Raw genomic sequence first — 18,201 nt, 5'->3', positions numbered from 1 at the left:
CCATCTTCCCCTCACAACTCAGGTTTAATAGTGGCTTCCTACTGCTGCTGGTTCTGGGTAATTCATCTCTGTTGGTTTCTTTGACCCTGACGCATCTATGTAAACACTCCCCACGTTAAACTCTCTTAACCCTTCCTTGGAGTAGGCCATCTATTTCCTACCAGGACCCTGGCTGACAAGTAGATGAATGAAAAAATAAAGATGAATAGAAATTAATATAATATGAAACACATACAACAGTAGAGAGGGCCATTAAAGACAAAAACTGATAAGCTAGTAGCATGATTGATCAAGAAAAAAGTAATATTATAAATGAAAATAATATTATATATAACATTATAAATGAAAAGGACATAGCAAAATACGGGTGTAGAGATTTAAAAGATGCCAAGAGGACAGTACAATTTTATGCAAATAAATTTGAAAACAGATAAAATGGACAAATTTTTAGAAAAAGTGTTAGAAAAAGTATAATGTGAATCCAATAAAAATCCCAGAAGATACAGCCCTATAAGTGGATGTCCTGCAGCTATCTCAGACAGGAATCCAGGAATTAATTATTAGATAGTGAGGAATTTTGTGAGCTGATTGCTAAATTGTTGGTAGCTTAATATTAGCCAGAGTGGGACTATTCACACTGCAGAAATCAGTGAACATTACAACCATTATAGAATTTGAGTTATTAGTTAAAAAAAGAAAATCTACCAACAATAAAAGCTTCAGGCTCCAAGGGTTTAACCAGCAAGCTCTATCAAACATTCAACAAACAAATAATTCCAGTCTTATAAGAACGCTTTCAGGTAAACAAAGAATCATTTAATGAGCTTAGCATAAATTTGCCGTTCAATCTGATGAAGTATGAATAAGAAAATCACAGGACAATCTTACTTATTACTATACAAACAAAAATGCTAAACAAAAAGTTAGTAAAGCAAATTCTGTGATGGATATAAAATGTAACATGAAAAAAAAAATGGATTCTTCCCCAAAATACTTACTCTAGATGGCTTAACATTAGAAAATCTTTTACTGTAATTCTCCACCTTAATAAACTTACATCATCATCCCAATAGATAAAAAATAATCCTTGATGAACTTAATAATATTCATCATTTTAAAAAAGAAGAAAAACTAACATCAGGAATGGAAGGAAATTTCTTTAACCTAATCAGGAGTAGTTCTGCAATCCCCATGCTTCCCCTAAAAAGAGCAAATGTGGTAACATGTTGAATGTATTTTTTACGAAGTCAGAAACAACTCAAGGGCACTCAAGCACTTTCACTAATTCTATGCAACATTGTGCTGGCGGTTCTACCCAGGACTTTAAACCACTTCCATACAAGCGTCGACTATAGTCAACAGCCACAGATGAACGCACAGGGTCTTTAGCCAACAGCCGTCATAAGAAGGCACACAGCCGAGCGTCAACTTTAGCTGACAGCTGTGATATGACTTTTCTAATTTTTCGTTTATCAAAATAAAATTGTGAACATTTAAAAATAACGTAATGAAAACATATCTGTATATGTTACCTATTCTGATTTACATTGCAAGTAAAGCTGCCTGTAAAGTAAAACAAGCTTTCAGTGCTTTCAAGCTTTCCTCATAACACAAGAGCAAAACGGATTCGTTGTCGATGCACAGCACAAACTCCTGCGGACTATGAGTGCCTGCTGTGGGCGAGGTTCCGCAGCCGGTGAGCGCCGTACCGAAGTGGTTAAGGCATGGAAAAGAAATAACGTGTATGAAATAACAAGGCTTGTTGCAAAACATAGCACTGGAGAGGTAGCAGCACAATCCTCAAGGAGGAACTTTAAAGCCAATATCTATATTACAACAAACCTTGAAGGCAAGGACAGATTTACAGGGAAAGACCCAAGAAGCTAGGAAAACAGTTTCCCTCCCTGCTCTTCCATAGTGATTTGGCTGACAGGTGAACACACTACCATGGGTCTACCATTAGGCATCCCTTAGTTCTCCCTGGGGACCACAGGATCTGAAAGCTCCAGGAAATCTCATTCTATCAGGCCCACTTCAGCCACCAGCAGCCAGCTCGGGGTTAAGCAATTGCTCCTTCCCTCCTGGGACAAAGAATGCCCTGTTCTCTGCCCATCTTGCATGGCTGGAGGTTTCAGGTATGAGTGTCCTCTGGTGCTGCTCAGAGTGTAGTCCAAAGGCTGTTGCAGGTCTACTGTTTGTTACTGACCACTAACAGGAAAAGTACAGAAATGGAGAGGAAGCCAACAGAACCTGTATGGCAACTCGACACAGCCCTTTCATGTCTGTTGAATCTAACAATAATTTTTTTAAAATTGTAGCTTATATTTGCATGTCTTTTCCCCCCTCAATTTTGTTTTCCTATTAATTTATTTTGATGTATTTTTTAAAGTGTGACAGAATTGAAAGTTTTAAAATACCACAAAACAACCGAACAAAAATGCTAGTCCTTCACCTGAGGCACATTTAAAATTCTCAGTGCCTAGGCCGCACCCTACTCCTACACCTGTTACATCAGAATGTCTGGGATGGCACAAGACATCAATATTTTTTTTTTCTAAACCCACGCTGTTCTTCTGTGTGAACGCTGTTCTTCTGTGTTTATTTGCCCCTCCAAGTATGTCTGTGACCAGCAGCACTGTGTCGCTGGGGAGCTCAGAACTTCAGAGACCCCACCCAGACCTGTGGAATCATCATTTGCATTTCAGCCAGATGTGTATGACCAGTCAAGTCTGAAGAGGTTAGGTTAGAGAATCAGATCACAGGTATTGGTCTGTTTGTTGAGGCCATGGGCACAGAGATTTTTCTGGAGAGGCAGGTTGAGGTGGATTATCACCAGTACTGATATTACCACAGGGTCTACCTGATGTCTGTCTTTTCCCCTGTTGGCAGAGTGACCTTTGCTAAACTAAACCTGTTACTGCTCTTTAGTGGCCCGCACGGTGACGTCCAAACCCCTGATCACACAGTACTCAGCGCCCCCCCCTCGTCCCTAACATTTTGTCCCCCTGCTCTCTGCCCCCAACCTCCTTACATGTTGCCAACACACACACACCACACATACCATGCACACACCATATACAACATGCACCACAGACATACTATGCACACACTATACACACACATGCCACACACACACACCTCACACACCATATACAGCATGCACCGCACACATACTATGCACACACCACACACACATACACCACACACCACCACACTCACACACCACACACACTGACATACACCACCCACACCACACATTCCCACATATACACACTCACACACACTATACACACTCACACACCATACACAAATACCACACACACTATACACTACATAAACTCACACACACCACACATGCTACACACAGCACACACATACCACACACACTCCACACACACATACCACACACACTGGCATACACCACACACACACCACACATTCTCACACACACATGCACACATTCACACACACTACACATGCTCACACAGTATACACAAATACCACACACACACCACATAAACTCACACACACCATACATGCTACACACACCACATACATACCACACACCACACATGTATCATACACACACACAAGCTACGCACACATACCACACATGCTACACCCACACACGCCATACACACTCACAGGCACAACACACCCCATACATACCCAAACACACACACACACTCTGGACATACATCCACGCCTTTGCTATAATAATTCCCCTACCTCTGCCTGGAATTCTACCCACTTTCAGCTCCCATTAACTACACCTTCTTGCCTGGCTAAAGAACTCCTTTACCTACTTCAAGACTCAAGGCCAATATCTTTTTCTCCATGAAATCTCCTGGAAAAGCCATCCATTTCCTTCTCTAATTTCCTACAATTTCTCCTACATTTGGTTCAAATATACCTGTGATTACAGAGTGGGAATTATTTGTTTACATGTCTGTCTTGCTTGTGGCTTTGTGCTCTTAAAGGAAGGGACCATGTTCTCATTGTCATTGTCTACCTATGGCAGCTCACATCCACTCTGAGTAAAACGAATCATGAGCTTTGCAAGTGCATTGGCTAGGGGTCTCAATCCCTCCCCATAGCTTTGTCACTGGCTCAGAGAGTTCCTCCTTGAAGATGAAGATGCACCATCAATTAACCATGCACGGCAAACATTCAGTAAGCGCTGCCTTGGGAATACAAAGATGGAGACATTCACACAGAGAATATACCCTTGACTATTCCATCCTTCATTCCCACCCAGTAAGTATTTTGAAACAGTCACAATCCAATGGGAAGATGCAGTGATGGCACCCTACATTTTTGGCAAGGCTTTGGAGAGTAAAGAATTATATTAAAATATTTATAAACCACACCCCTGGGGTGGTATTCTAAATACAGTCAATTCTCGTTGTTCACAGTAGTTATGTTCTGTAAATTTACCTGGAACTCTGAACTGGCAAATACTCAGCATTGCTCCTATATACAGGGTTAAGTTCCTGCAAGGTTGTGGTCACATCATCATCATTGTGGATGTTGAGAGGGGGCTACTCTTTATTAGGTTGAAGAAATTCCCTTCTATTCTTGATGTGTTAGGAGTTTTTTTTTTTTCTTTTTCAAAATGATGAATATTATTATTGTCATTATTGAAGTTCAGCAAAGGTCTTTTTTATCTATTGAGATGATGACATAAGCTTATTAAGGGGGAGAATTATTCTAAAAGATTTTCGAATGTTAAGCAATCCTTGCATTTCTGGGGAAAATCCATTTCGTTCATGTTATGTTTTATATGCATCACTGAATTTGCTTTCCTAACTTTTTCTTTAACATTTTTTACTTATATAATAATAAGTAAGATTGTCCTTTGAATTTTCTGATTCATAGTTTATCAGATTGGACCCCAAAGTTATGCTTAATTCATTAAATGATTTTCTGTTTACCTGAAAGAGTTTGCGTAAGACTGGAGTGATTTGTTTAATGAGTGTTTGATAGAGCTTGCTGGCTAAACCCTTGGAGCCTGTGATCATGTGTGTTAGATGACTCAAACTTTTCTGCACTCTGCACATGTCCACAAAGGACTGCAAAAGCACCACAAGTATTGACTGGGGGGTTAAAAGTAATTTTTACCAAGTAAGTGTATTTCAAATATGGAATCTGCAAAAAGTAAGGGTTGACTGTATCTAACAAGTGGTAGGATAGGAGCACTAACAAACCAGAAGATGCAAACCACATTATTTAAGGCCCTAGGGGCTCATGGTGTGCCAGGCAAAGAGCACTCTGATGGCTGGGCACTGGGTCATGGGAAGAAGAGAGAGCCCAAAAGAAGAGCCGGCAGCCAGAGTGGCCTGGGGACAACAGGTATTTACCAACCCACTAGGGAAGAATTGCAATATCTTATTAATCATTTTGGCTGTACTGGTCCTTCCAGATGCCAAGATGATAAATAGTAGGCTGAGAAATCCCACATTTCTCCTATTATTCATTATTTTGTAAATCTGTTTGACCCACTTACGTTGGAAATTTTATAACCAATCCTTTAGATAGAAAACTTAATTGTATCTTAAGAAAGGGGGGAACTGCTGACACTTAAACGATTTTAATAGCAATCTGTTGGTACTAACAAACTGCTTATGTTTAAAGGGGTCCCACCCCCAGTCCTCATGGACAGAAGCAGTCTGCTCTGCAAGAAACCTCGGTGCTGTCCAGGTTTTCATAATGCCAGTTCACAATAGTTTCACCCAAGCACAGAGGGAAGTGGAACAGAGCAGCCTGTTATCTTGCTTCTGTGCTTTGATGACTGAGATAGGAGGAGTCATTGGCCCTGGCTCAGTGGTCTTCAAGGTACAGTCTAGTCTGGAGCAGTGCTTCGCAAAAGGTAATGTGCATACAAATCACATGGGACTCTTGGTAAAGTGCAAATACTGATTCAGTAGCTGTAGAATGGGACCTGAGACTAGATTTCTAACAAGCTTCAGGAGCTGCTGCTGCTGGTCCAGGAACCACCTGTGAACACCAAGGGTCTAGACTGGAGCAGTGGTTCTCAGCCACTCTTGGACATGCATCAGAACCACAGAGACAGTGCCTGTTGAGACATAGATTGCTGCCCCACTCCACCCCAGAGTTTCAGATTCAAAAGCTCTGGGTTAGGGCCTAAGACTTGGCCTTTTTAACAAATTCCCAAGTGACAATAATGCAGCTAGTTTGAGGACCACACTTTGAGAATTATTGGTGTAGACAAGCAAGTCAGACTCTTAGAACCTTATTTCCTCCAGCATATCTATAGGCATAATAATGCTAGCCTTCCAGCATGTTGGCAAAGAACTTAGATTCCCATAAATGATATAGCATTAATGATGAAGTTCCCAAGGGTGGGGGCTACATCTTATATTCATTCAATACAATTTGAATATAGTAAGAGCAATTAATATAATCCAGATTTATGGCAATTAAATAATTGATTTTACTATCTCATGGGACTTTTAACCTTCTAAGTGCTTTCTGTCTCAACTAGTGCAAATCTAATCAGCAGCTGCCAACTCTTGCTCTCAATTGATTTCTACAAATTTCAAGGAATCCTTCTTCTCTCTTTCCTTTGTTTCACATGACAAGCTCTAGAAAGAAAGCAACTGGGGAGTAGGGGGTTATGGCTCCTTCACTTTATTTATTTTTTTACCTAAAACAGGACCTGTCAAAATTTAAGTGCTCAATAAATATTTGAGGAAGAGGAAAGAAGGATGGAGGGGAGGAAGGAAGGAAGGAAGGAAGGAAGGAAGGAAGGAAGGAAGGAAGGAAGGAAGGAAGGAAGGAAGGAAGGGAGGGAAGAAGGGAGGGAGGAGACATATCCCCTTAGTTCAGTGTGTAGTTTGCTATTGGAATGTCTTCAAAATGACTAAACTAAATATCTTTCTAAAGGCAGAATTTTGTTTATTTTTAGTTGGCTCTATATTACAGATGAAGTCCTTCTAGCAATAAAAATTTAAATGATTTCTTAATAATAATAATGATAATAAAATTTAAAAAGTCAAGTATTAAGACACCATTAGCTTACACAAAGCATTTTGCAGCGAGGTTGCTTGGGAAGGCATAACCATGGTCTATAACATTATCTTTCTTCTAAGTAGGCTGATTATATAAGCAGATGGATCTCTCCTGTACAAAGAGAAGAGCTACTGGCCAGAGATGATCGTGGTCTGTTTACTCAGACTATTAAGGCCAGGTATTTGCCCACAGCAATTCAACTGTCCCTTCACTGAGGCATTCGGAGAACTGAAGGGGTTTGACTGCTTCACTTGGTGATGAGACGAATGTCTGCAAACCATTGCAGGTGCCTACTATGTGCTGGTGATTTTGGGGAGTCAGGGGGAGGTCCAAAGAGAATCAGATGCAGTCTATACCTAAAGTAGTTAAATAAGTGGCTTTATGTTATAATAGAAGTATGTACAAAGGCTGTAGGACAGAGGAGGGAGGTAGTGACAAAATATTAATACTCCTTGGGAGAGTCCAGAGAGATTTGAAAAAGTGTAACATTTACGCTGGCTCTAAAAGGAGGCATAAGCGTGAACTTGGAGCTGGAGGCAGAACACAGTGATTTCTAGGCAGAGAACAGCATGTGCTGATGTACTGAGTTTACCCTTTAAAAAAAAACCATATGTTGTTAAACCAGTTGGCATAGGGGGTCAGCTGGTGTCTCAGCCTTGAGTACTTGTCCCCTGGGTTCACCCAGGACAAGTAGCTATTTGTAACAATACTTGTAGATATTGTTTAATTCAGGGCTTGATGACAGCAAACACTTCATTAAGAATGACTAAGCCCAAAACTGTGGAATGAGAACCATATGCAGTCTACCATGCAGCTCTAGTAGTAGGAGCACAAGTTCCACATCTACCAAAAAGGATCTGTATGATATTAACTTCCAATTCCTCATCATCAAGGAACTGGTAAAAACTCCTTGGCCACTGGGATTCTGTTCATCCAGATTTCAAATATTCTTTCTTTGTTCAAGATCTGCTGATCCACTTTTCTGAGTCTTGTGCTATTTTCATCCCTACACAGTCCACCCGGTTTTCTTGGACCAGAACCTATATATTCAGTGCCTGTTTCAACATAGATTCAAGGGGCACTTTCCTAACAGAGACTTTACCAATTTTGCTATGAAGAATTCTCCTGCTTATTGTGTGACGTGTTGGCCCACAAATGGCGTCTCTCTTTGGTGACAAAGCCCCGTAGCTTTCTTTACCTCTGTCTTGTTTGAATATGTCATTTCCAGAGCAGCTGCCTGTGTATTCTGAGGGATTAGCAGTCTACTGTGGTGGGACAAGGAGAAAGATATGGCATGTCCCATCTCTTTTGATGAAAGGGGTACCTTCCTGAATGGATTTGAGTTGAAAATGGTCCCTTCCTTGGGATGGAGTTTCCCACTGGGAAAAAAACAGATGGATTCACTCATTCAATAATATTAATGAAGAATCTGCTATGTGCCAGTCATTATCCCAGGTGCTGGGATAGGGTGGTAAGCAAAACAGACAAAAAATCCTTGCCTATTTGGATTCTGTGACACCCCCTGTGTAATTCCAGAGGTGCTAAAACTTTCACTTCTAAACCATTCCAAGATAACCATCATGCAGGCTCTATAAAGATGTGAAGAAATATAAGAGCAGGCTACATGCAAGGAGCTGTGGAAAACCATGTCTGTTATGCATGTGCTTCTCTCACCTACTACAAGTGCATGGTATTTATTTATAATTTTGTTCAATAAACATTTATTGAGCATCTACTATTTACCAAGCATTTGTCATTCAGAACAGTTCTTCTCAAATTTTAATGTACATATGAATCACTTAGGGATCTTGCTAAAATGCAGATTATGAATGATTTGATTCAGAGTTTGGGGGTTTAGAGTCTGCATTTCTACCAGGCTCAGGGTGATGCCAGTGGTGCTGGTTCATGGATCACACTTCGACACAATCATTTAACTTCTGGTGGAATATAAGTAAATCGACAATTAGAGAATAGTGAATCGATATATAGAAAATACAGGGTAGCAGGAGAACAGAAGGGGGCTCAGAGCAAGAACTGAAGATGAGGAGACTAGGATGAGATGGAGCTCTTGAAATATAACTCTGAGTCTACTATGAAAGCTAGTCTGGAAGGTAGTGAGGGAGAGACTGAAGACACCAGCTAATACACCCATAAAGCTAGCATGTATTGAGTATTTATATCACACTAAGCATCGTGCAGAGCGCTCTATAGCTTTATCTCATTTAATCCTCTCCCTAGCCCTCAGAGATAGGTACCTGTGGTTGGCAGAATAATGCCCCCCCCCCAGAGAAGTCCATGTCCTGATCCCTGGGACCTGTGGATATGGCACAGAGGAATTAAGGTTGCATATGAAATTAAGCTTACTTATCTTCTGACCTTAAGCTAGACAGGCCCAGTAAAATCATAAGGCTTCTTGAAGTGGAGGAGGGAAGCTAAAGAAGAGTCAATGTCAAAGCGATGCAATGTGAGAAAGACTCAAATGGCCACAACTATCTCACAGCTATCTTTAAAGACAGAAGAGGGGCCACAAACCCTCTAGAATACAGGCAGCCTCTAGAAATGGAAAAGAAAGAAAAAATCAGTTTCCCTAGAGCTTCCAGAAGGAGCACAGTCCTACTAACCCTTGATTTTAGCCCAGTGAGACCTCTTTCAGACTTCTGACCTCCAAAACCATAAAATAATACATTTGTGTTGTTTTAGGCCACCACAATTATAGTGATTAGTTACAGTAGCCATAGGAAACTAACACAATGTCCTGTGAAGATTAGGAAATGGATGCACGAGAAGTTCATTAACTTGCTAGTAAGTGGCAAGATTAGGGTCTGAACTCTGGACTCTTGTTAACTACGCTATAGTGAGGTTCTGGATTTAAGAAATAGGACTTGGCAGGATTTGGTGACTAATATGCAAGGATTCGGGGGATGAAGAACTCTAGGATTCCACCAAAGTTTCTAGTTTAAGCTACTGTTGGGGAAGTAACACCACTCATTGATGAAAAGATAAGAAGCAAATGAACAATAAACAACTGTGGGAGAAGCTAAGACATATTTGCATTTAATTTGCATACTCAGATCCAGATTCTGCCAATAGTCAAGCCAAGGAACTATGCTAGTTCCTCCTGAGGAACAATATCCTTCTTCAATCCACAATACAGTATGGAGACTTGAGGAACCTTCTTTGGGAGACTCTTTTTTTGTTTTAAAGAAAAATGTCCTACTGGCTAATATGGCTAAAACTCCCTGCCTGTGGGAGGCTATGTTATGTGAGTGGAATCTCACGGGCTTTGGAGTTTCAATGCTGGTGGGTGCTGCTACTTACTGTCTGTGTGACCTTGGACAAGTTACTTACACTCTCTGAGCTTTCTTTTCCTCATTTGTAAAATGAAGATACAACTTCTATCTCTTGGGGTTACTGTGATGCTTAGATGAGACACATATATAAAATTTCTGGTACATGAAAGGCATTGAATCAACATTTCCTTAGCTTTTAAATCAGAAAAGCCTATGGTAAAGAGAAATGGGGGTGGAATCTGCCTATACTATATCACTATCTATTATGGGAAGTCACTTTTGCACGGCACATTTTTATCTCTTTTAACATGTGGCTCAGTCTTGCAGCTACTTGCCAAGTAAAATGGGGATCTCTGACATCTACCACGTAGCTCAGCTGGTTTGTTATCCAGGTTTAAATCCTGAGCTTCCAAGCTCTGCAAAGCCTGCTGGAGCTACAGCTACACTTACATAGGGAGTGCTGGGATCAAATTTCCACTGCTCTTCCAGGGCCATTAACCCAATCCGCTCGTCACGTGTAACCCACGTAGAAGCAGGCCTGCATGCGCCCCCGTCTCAAACCATAGGTGTACTCAAACAAAGCAAGTTCAGTGGGAAACATAAAATGGAAGAATCAAATATTTTCGTCTCTTTTCTGAATTATCCTCCTTCCACAACTACCCATAGCTCTGGTCTTCTCTCAGAAAGCGACATGTTTCACTCCCATACTTTATCCAGATCTCTGCCAAAGTGTCACCTGTTCAGAGAGGGCTCCCTGACATCTTCATCTAACACTGTGATGTTATGATATATACATATTAGGTTTTGTCCACAGTTCCTGCCTCATAACTCCCATGGCCCTTGTTACAATTTTTCGTATGTTAGAGAACGTTAGGCCTCAGGAGCAGGCCTCAGGACACATAATCTCTCTCTTTGATCTTCTGTCTTCCTTTCACCTGCTCAAGGCAGGACTCTAATCTGATCGTGAGTCAAAAGACCCTCATTCCAGGGAGGGTCCTGCTCATACCCTGGAGGAAGGAATGCTGCACAGAGAGGCCAAAAACAGTCTCAACAGACAGGCCTTGCTGGATTTAGATTTTTGCCTAATCATATTTCTACACAGTTGTCAATCATCCCTAAGGAAGTCTCCACAAAAGATCAAAGGCCCAGGTTCAGAGAGCTTGTAGATAACTGGACGCATAGAGGTTCCTGAAGGGTGGTGCACGTGGGGAGGGCATGGATGTTTCACACCCCTTACCCCATCCTTCACCCTATGCAGTCTTTATCTGTATCCTGTGTAAGATCCTCTATAATAAACCAGTAAATATAAGTAAATGTTTCCCTGAGTTCCGTGAGCTTCTCCCACAAATTAACTGAACCCAAAGAGAGGGTCATGGGAACCCCAACTGGAAACCAGTTGGCCAGAAGTTCTGAAAGGCCAGACTTGTGACTGGTGTCTGAAAACGGAGGTGCAGTTTTGGGGACTGAGCATTCAACCTGTGGGATCTGATGCTATCACCAGGCAGACAGTGTGGGATCCAAATGGGAGGACACCCAGCTGGTGTCTGCCGCTTGATGTGTGAGGAAAACTCCCACACATTTGGTCGTAGAAGTCGTCTTCTGTGTTGATGATCATTGTGGTCTGAGAACAGAGGAAAACATGATTTGAGTTTTTCCCGAACAGATAGCATCTCCTATTTCTTTCCCTTTATCCTTCTTAGTATTTCTTCATAGATCTTGTTACTATCTGAAACTATATCATAGCTTTATGTTTATTTGAATAGTGTCTGTTTCTTCCATTCTCATGTAAGCTCAAGGAAGACAAGGTGTTTTGCTATGATTATTATTATCATAATTCAAGGCTGCATACCTAGCACTTAAAACTGGTCTGGGCACATAAGACATGCCCAAAAAATTTTTGTTAGCTGAATGGCAAAAGATTAGTTTTTTAGAACAATAATACATATTACTTATATTATTTATTGAGTCAGGCCACCCCAAATTCTCTGAGTTAAGCACTATTATTACCCTTCCCATTTTACAGGTGAGGAAACTAAGGTTTCATAAGCTCAAGGAAATTGTCCAGAGACACACAGACTGCATGTAGTAGGATTGGAAATCAAACCTACACCTGTGCTCTTAATTCCTACACCGATCACATCCCTCTCTGGAGAGTTGAGAGTGAACAAGTGACTAGACCAAAGGGCCTTCAAGTGCACATGGAAATCTGTGGTGCCATTAAATAATATGAAAGCATCATATAATGTTGTTTAAAAGTAAAGCATTTTAACTATTAGGAAGTAAGTTTTCCAACCTCTCACTGGGCCTTCAGAAGGAAATGGATATGTAACTCAAGCAGATGAGCAAAGAACACACATAATTTACAAAGGGAAGTATCCTTTTCGCTTGACCATAGGAGCCAACATAGATTGACCTTATAAGGTTAAGGTCTATTTGGGAACACCGGAAACAGCCTCTGCTCCAAACTGCCTGCTCTGTTCCTGTTCAAAAGGCAGCCCACAGCAGGTTATTGCTCAGGAAAGTGAGTTCATGTTGAGAGCAGAGGGAGCCGTTTATATAAAGATAAGAAGTAAATGGCTGCAACAAAAACACAAAAGCTCGTGGCCATGTGAGGAAGGTCATCTCAAGTTCTAGGGTAGGTTTGCTTAAGACTGACACAGGTTTTCAGAGAATAAGGGAAGAATGCCTATGAAGTTAGGACAAGACATACACACAGAGCCAATTTCTCTCTTTTCTGAGTACTTTTGCACACACCACATGTTAGGTAATTATTAGTTTATCTGATTTCACTTGCTCCTCTCTGAAATATTTCCCAAGAGTGAATGTGTTTTGGTTTTCTCTGTATCATTGGCACCTACCACAGTGCTTAGCATATTTCAGATTTCAATAAATATTTGTTAAATACATGCATGATAGAAAAAAAGTTATTTTTGATAATTTAAATACCTAGACAATGTGTTTTTAAATTGTCATTACTTTAAACTTTTGGCTCATACATGCCTTTTAGCAGGGATATGGTAGAATGGTTAAAAATATCAGTTTTATATTCAGGAAATTCTGGGTTTAACCCTGGCCCTTAATATTTCATGCCCTGGGAAAATCTGTTAACCTTTCTAGGCTTAACTTTATTCATCTGTACATTGGAGATAACCACTCAGGATTGTTGAGAGGATAGTAAAAGCCCTTTTCCTGGGTCTGACAATAGAAAACTTTCAATAAATGCTATGCATTACCTTTAGAAAATGTTTTCAGGTAATCTTCTCAGTTTAACCTTGTTCCATTGAGCCTTGTTGGAGCTCTGGTAAATAATTTACTAACCAGTTGAAAGTTGCCCAGGCGTAGTGGCTCACACCTATAATCTTACCACTTTGAGAGGCCGAGGGAGGAAGATCACTTGAGTGTAGGAGTTTGAGACCAGCCTGAGCAAGAGTGAGACCCCATCTCTTCTACAAATAGAAAAACTAGCTGGAGACATGGCAGTTACCTGTAGTCCCAGCTACTCAGGAGGCTGAAGCAGGAGGATCACTTGAGCCTAGAAGTTTAAGGTTGCAGTGAGCTATTATGATGCCATTGCACTCTACCTGGGCGACCGAACATTACTTTATCTCAAAAAAAAAAAAAAAAATGAAAGTAAAAAAAGATATAATGACTATGTAGGAATTTAATACTTTAGCATGTTAAAATTACCATCAACAACACTGAAACAAATAGCAAACTAGAAAAGGTGTTTGCAATAAGTAAAATAAATATTTAATATTTTAAAGAGGTCAATGTGAAAATTGTTTAAGCCCTGCAAAAAAGATAAACAATCTTAAAAGATAATTCACCAAAGAAGAAATGTTAATGGCTGAGAAACCAGAAAATTAAAATAAATCTTTTATACTTGTCAATAATGGAAGAAACATCTAACAGAATAATGGATCATTTTTTTGTGTATCAAATTAGCAAGAACAGAAGAGAGAGAGTGAGAGAAGAAAAGGAAGAAAGAGGGACAAAGAAAGAGAAGGAAAAAAGCAAGGAAGGGAAGGAAAAGAGGGAGGTAGTAAGAAGGGGAAGGAGGGAGAAAGGAGAAAAAGAAAGAAAGAAAGAAATTAAAAGGTGGAAATTGTACACTTTCAACTGGGGTTTTATATATAGCCAATGGGAATAAAAATTGAAAGACATTTCCTGAGAAAACTGTGGCAATAATATGAAGCACATTTTTAAAAATGTATGCCCTTTGACTCAGCATCTGCAGATCCAGAATCTATGCTAAGGAAATAATTCAGGATTACATAAGATATATATTAATATATATGATGACATTCATTTCAGAGTAATTTTAATACGTAAAATATAGAAAAAACACAAATGTTAAATTATTACATTGTAGGAAATGCAGTCACTAAACATATTTTTTAAAACATATGTAATATCTTGGGAAATTACTTAATCTAATGCTCAGAAAAATAGTGGAAATGTTAAAAATTGTTTTTTGGGAGGGCTTTGAGACATTTTTATGGAATTTTGTTATTCTAATTATATACATATGTGTGCATACATATACTATACTTCATTGATTCTAATGTATACATTTTTCACATTTTGAAATTAGGATCCATCTAAAATCAGCACTATCTTAGATTCAGTGAAATACTGTTTATTTACGAAACTATCTCTATGTACTTGGTGCTATTATACATAACAAAGCATAGACTTATTTTTTTAGATCCGTAAAGAATGATGATGGTACTTTGATAGGGATTTCACTAATTCTGTAGATCACTTTAGGTAGTATGGACATTTTAACAATGTTGATTCTGCCAATCCATGACCAAGGTAGATTTTTCCATCTGTTTCCATCTTCTACAATTTCTTTCCTTAGTGTCTCATAGTTCTCCCTGTATATGTCTCTCTCCTCTTTCATTAAAGGTATTCCTAGATATTTAATTTTCTTTGAGGCTATTGTAAAAGGTATTGCATCTTTTATTTGAATTTTGGCTTGACTGTTATTGGCGTATATGAATGCGTCTAATTTGTGTGTATTGATTTTTTATCCTGAGACTTTACTGAATTCATTTATCAAATCCAAGAGTCTCTTGGTTGAATTGTTGGTTTTTCTAGCTATGTTAATAAAACAAGAGTTAAGCTCTTAAGACATTTCAGTAAAAGAAAGCAAATGTAAACCAAGAAGAAAAAATACTAAAGAAATAAAGATAAAAGCAGAAAAGCAATGAATTAGAAAAAAGCGAAAAAAGAGAGACAACTAATAAATACACCTAAGAACTGAATCGTAGAAAAACAACAATGAAATAGGTAGGTTAACTGGCTAATATAATTTTTTTTAAAGAAAACACCAAAATGTACAAATGTAGAAGTGAGAAAAAATACACATACATAAATATAAAAGGAATTTAAAAATATTATAAGAAATCTGGATGAAACAGATTATTATAACACAAATTACCAAATATATAAATTACCAAAACTGACAGCAAAAAATATGGCATCAAGGAGACAAAATACCACAAAAAAACAGAGAAAGTTGTCAAACACTTACCTTTTAAGAAACACCAAATTCAGGCAATTTCACAGAGAACTTCAATCAACTTCTGTCACACCTACAAGGAACAAAGATTTCCAGTGCTATTAAAGTAGCTGCAAAGCATAAAGAAAAAAGGACATCCAAACAGTCTTTACAAAGCCAGCATAACTTTGACACCAAAATCTGAAAATAATAACACAGAAAACTACAAACCAAATTTATTATTGGATAATAAAATAAAATCCAAAATAAAATAATGGAAATAGAACCCCACCATGCATTTAAAAAGATGATCAAGAGAGATTCACTGAAGAAATTTTAAAATCCAACATGCTGAAAGATCAAAGGAATGTCAACCTAAAGGAAAAATACTGAGGCAAACTTAATATATAAGTGGAGAGTTTATTTCGGCCAAGTTTGAGAACTGCAACCCAGAAGTATAAATTCAAGTTGCCCTGAATACACACTCCAATTAGCAGCAGCTATACGTAGGTTTCTAAAGGAAAAGAAGAGGCAGTTCCTAAGTCATATACCAATAATTTTCATTAAAGTAACATAAGTTACTGACTGGCTATACATTGTTCTTTGCACACAAACTCCTTGAACTGTGAAGATAATAGGTGAGTTAGGTAGTCAAGAGCAAAATGCCTTTAAACAATTGCCCTCAGACATGAGTGGTAGGGGCATGACTAAAGCCCATTCTCAGGGGTTTCTGGGCCTGATAAGTTTTACCTGCCTCACATGGCTCAGACTGCTTGAACTATTTCTCTTCTGTTAGGACCAGAAACCATGTAATTCTTGCCATAGATGTTAGAAAGAAATTTGTAAAAATTTCAATACCCATTTAATGTACTTTTTTATATTTAAGAGACTCCTGCAGCAGGAACAGAGGGATATTTTAAATTCTAAAAACCTGTGGGTGTGAGTGTGCCTGTATTGATATGTGTATATTAAAAATCCAGCTTAATTCTTAATGGTGAAACTCTACAATTATTTCCTTTAAAGTCAGACATGCACTAAAATGTAGCCACATCATAATTATGATTTAAAATTATTTTTCAAGTACTGTTACCATTAGGAAAGAGAAATAAGAGGAATGAAAACCGAAAGTGTTCTCTTAACCAACCTGTGCTGGATAAAAGATAAACAGATAAAGTGATCTGATTAAAGGAATGTTGCAACATTATAGCAGAGACCTCAAGTGGACCAGCATCACTGCCTGCTAATTGCACCGTATTTCCATTACATGTACACTCTCCCACTATCCTGGACATGAATTTCCCAACCCCTTGATCCTGAAACCTTTAAAACATTTTCCACTCTCCTTGCTTACATTTCCTCAAGTGGCATTGCTTATTCTTTTACTGAGAATATAAGAGTCTTCAGAATAGCACTTGATCCTTCCCTCCCTCCTCCTCCGGTATGAATGGGATGAATTTTTCACTTTCTCTCTAAAGCCAGCCATGCCATTGTGTTCTGGATCCCATCCCTCTCCATATTCAAAGACTTTCCTCTGTACGCTTTATTGCCTCATCATACAAAGCTAACACTTAAATGCACACACAACTTCAAATCTCCTTCATCCATCTCCCAATTTTCAGCTCCCTCTCACAGCTGGTATTTTCCAATTCCATCTCCACCACTCCACAGGCACTGCTCCCAGCAAAGTCAAATGACCTCCTCTTACCAAACCCAGCAGTCACTCTTCTGTCCCCATCTTTCTTCAGCAAACACTCAGGGCTCTCAAAACAACTAACCACTTCCTTCTTGAAACACTCTCTCCACCCAGCTTCTACAACACTACAGAAAATGCATGCTTTGATGTTTTTTTAGTAAATTTACAGAGTTGTGCAACACTCACCACAATCCAATTTTAGACCATTTCCCTCACCCCAGGAAGATCACTCTTGCTCATTTATAGCTAATTTCAGTTACCATGCCAACATCAGACAATTATTAATATAATATATATACATATATATATATATATTTTTTTTTTTTTTGAGATAGAGTCTCGCTTTGTTGCCCAGGCTAGAGTGAGTGCTGTGGCGTCAGCCTAGCTCACAGCAACCTCAAACTCCTGGGCTCAAGCAATCCTTCTGCCTCAGCCTCCCAAGTAGCTGGGACTACAGGCATGTGCCACCATGCCCAGCTAATTTTTTCTCTATATATTAGTTGGCCAATTAATTTCTTTCTATTTATAGTAGAGACAGGGTCTCGCTCTTGTTCAGGCTGGTTTCGAACTCCTGACCTCGAGCAATCCACCCACCTCGGCCTCCCAGAGTGCTAGGATTACAGGCGTGAGCCATCGCGCCTGGCCATAATATATTTTCTCTTTATAAGAAGTTGCCTTTC

At 39.2% G+C, this 18,201-nt stretch overlaps 1 long non-coding RNA gene across 2 annotated transcripts in view; it reads right to left on the bottom strand.

The window, feature by feature from the left end:
- The window catches only part of LOC105872730 (uncharacterized), a 107,151-nt gene extending 89,558 nt beyond the window's left edge, over positions 1 to 17,593 (bottom strand). Inside the window, exons 1-4 of one of the 2 annotated variants that reach the window (XR_001154710.3) lie at positions 17,534 to 17,593; positions 15,862 to 15,922; positions 13,556 to 13,854; positions 10,074 to 11,943 (exon numbers count right to left, since the gene is read on the bottom strand). This is a non-coding gene — a long non-coding RNA (uncharacterized LOC105872730). Of the gene's footprint in view, positions 1 to 10,073; positions 11,944 to 13,555; positions 13,855 to 15,861; positions 15,923 to 17,533 lie in introns of those variants that run through there. The other variant, XR_012912425.1, reaches the window with a different exon arrangement.
- Positions 17,594 to 18,201: the final 608 nt, after the last annotated feature.

The sequence above is a fragment of the Microcebus murinus genome, chromosome 1 (genome assembly GCF_040939455.1).
Source record: "Microcebus murinus isolate Inina chromosome 1, M.murinus_Inina_mat1.0, whole genome shotgun sequence".
Taxonomy (NCBI): Eukaryota; Metazoa; Chordata; class Mammalia; order Primates; family Cheirogaleidae; genus Microcebus; species Microcebus murinus.
Note: the sequence above shows the minus strand (reverse complement) of the source record. Positions and strands in the feature narration are given on the sequence as shown.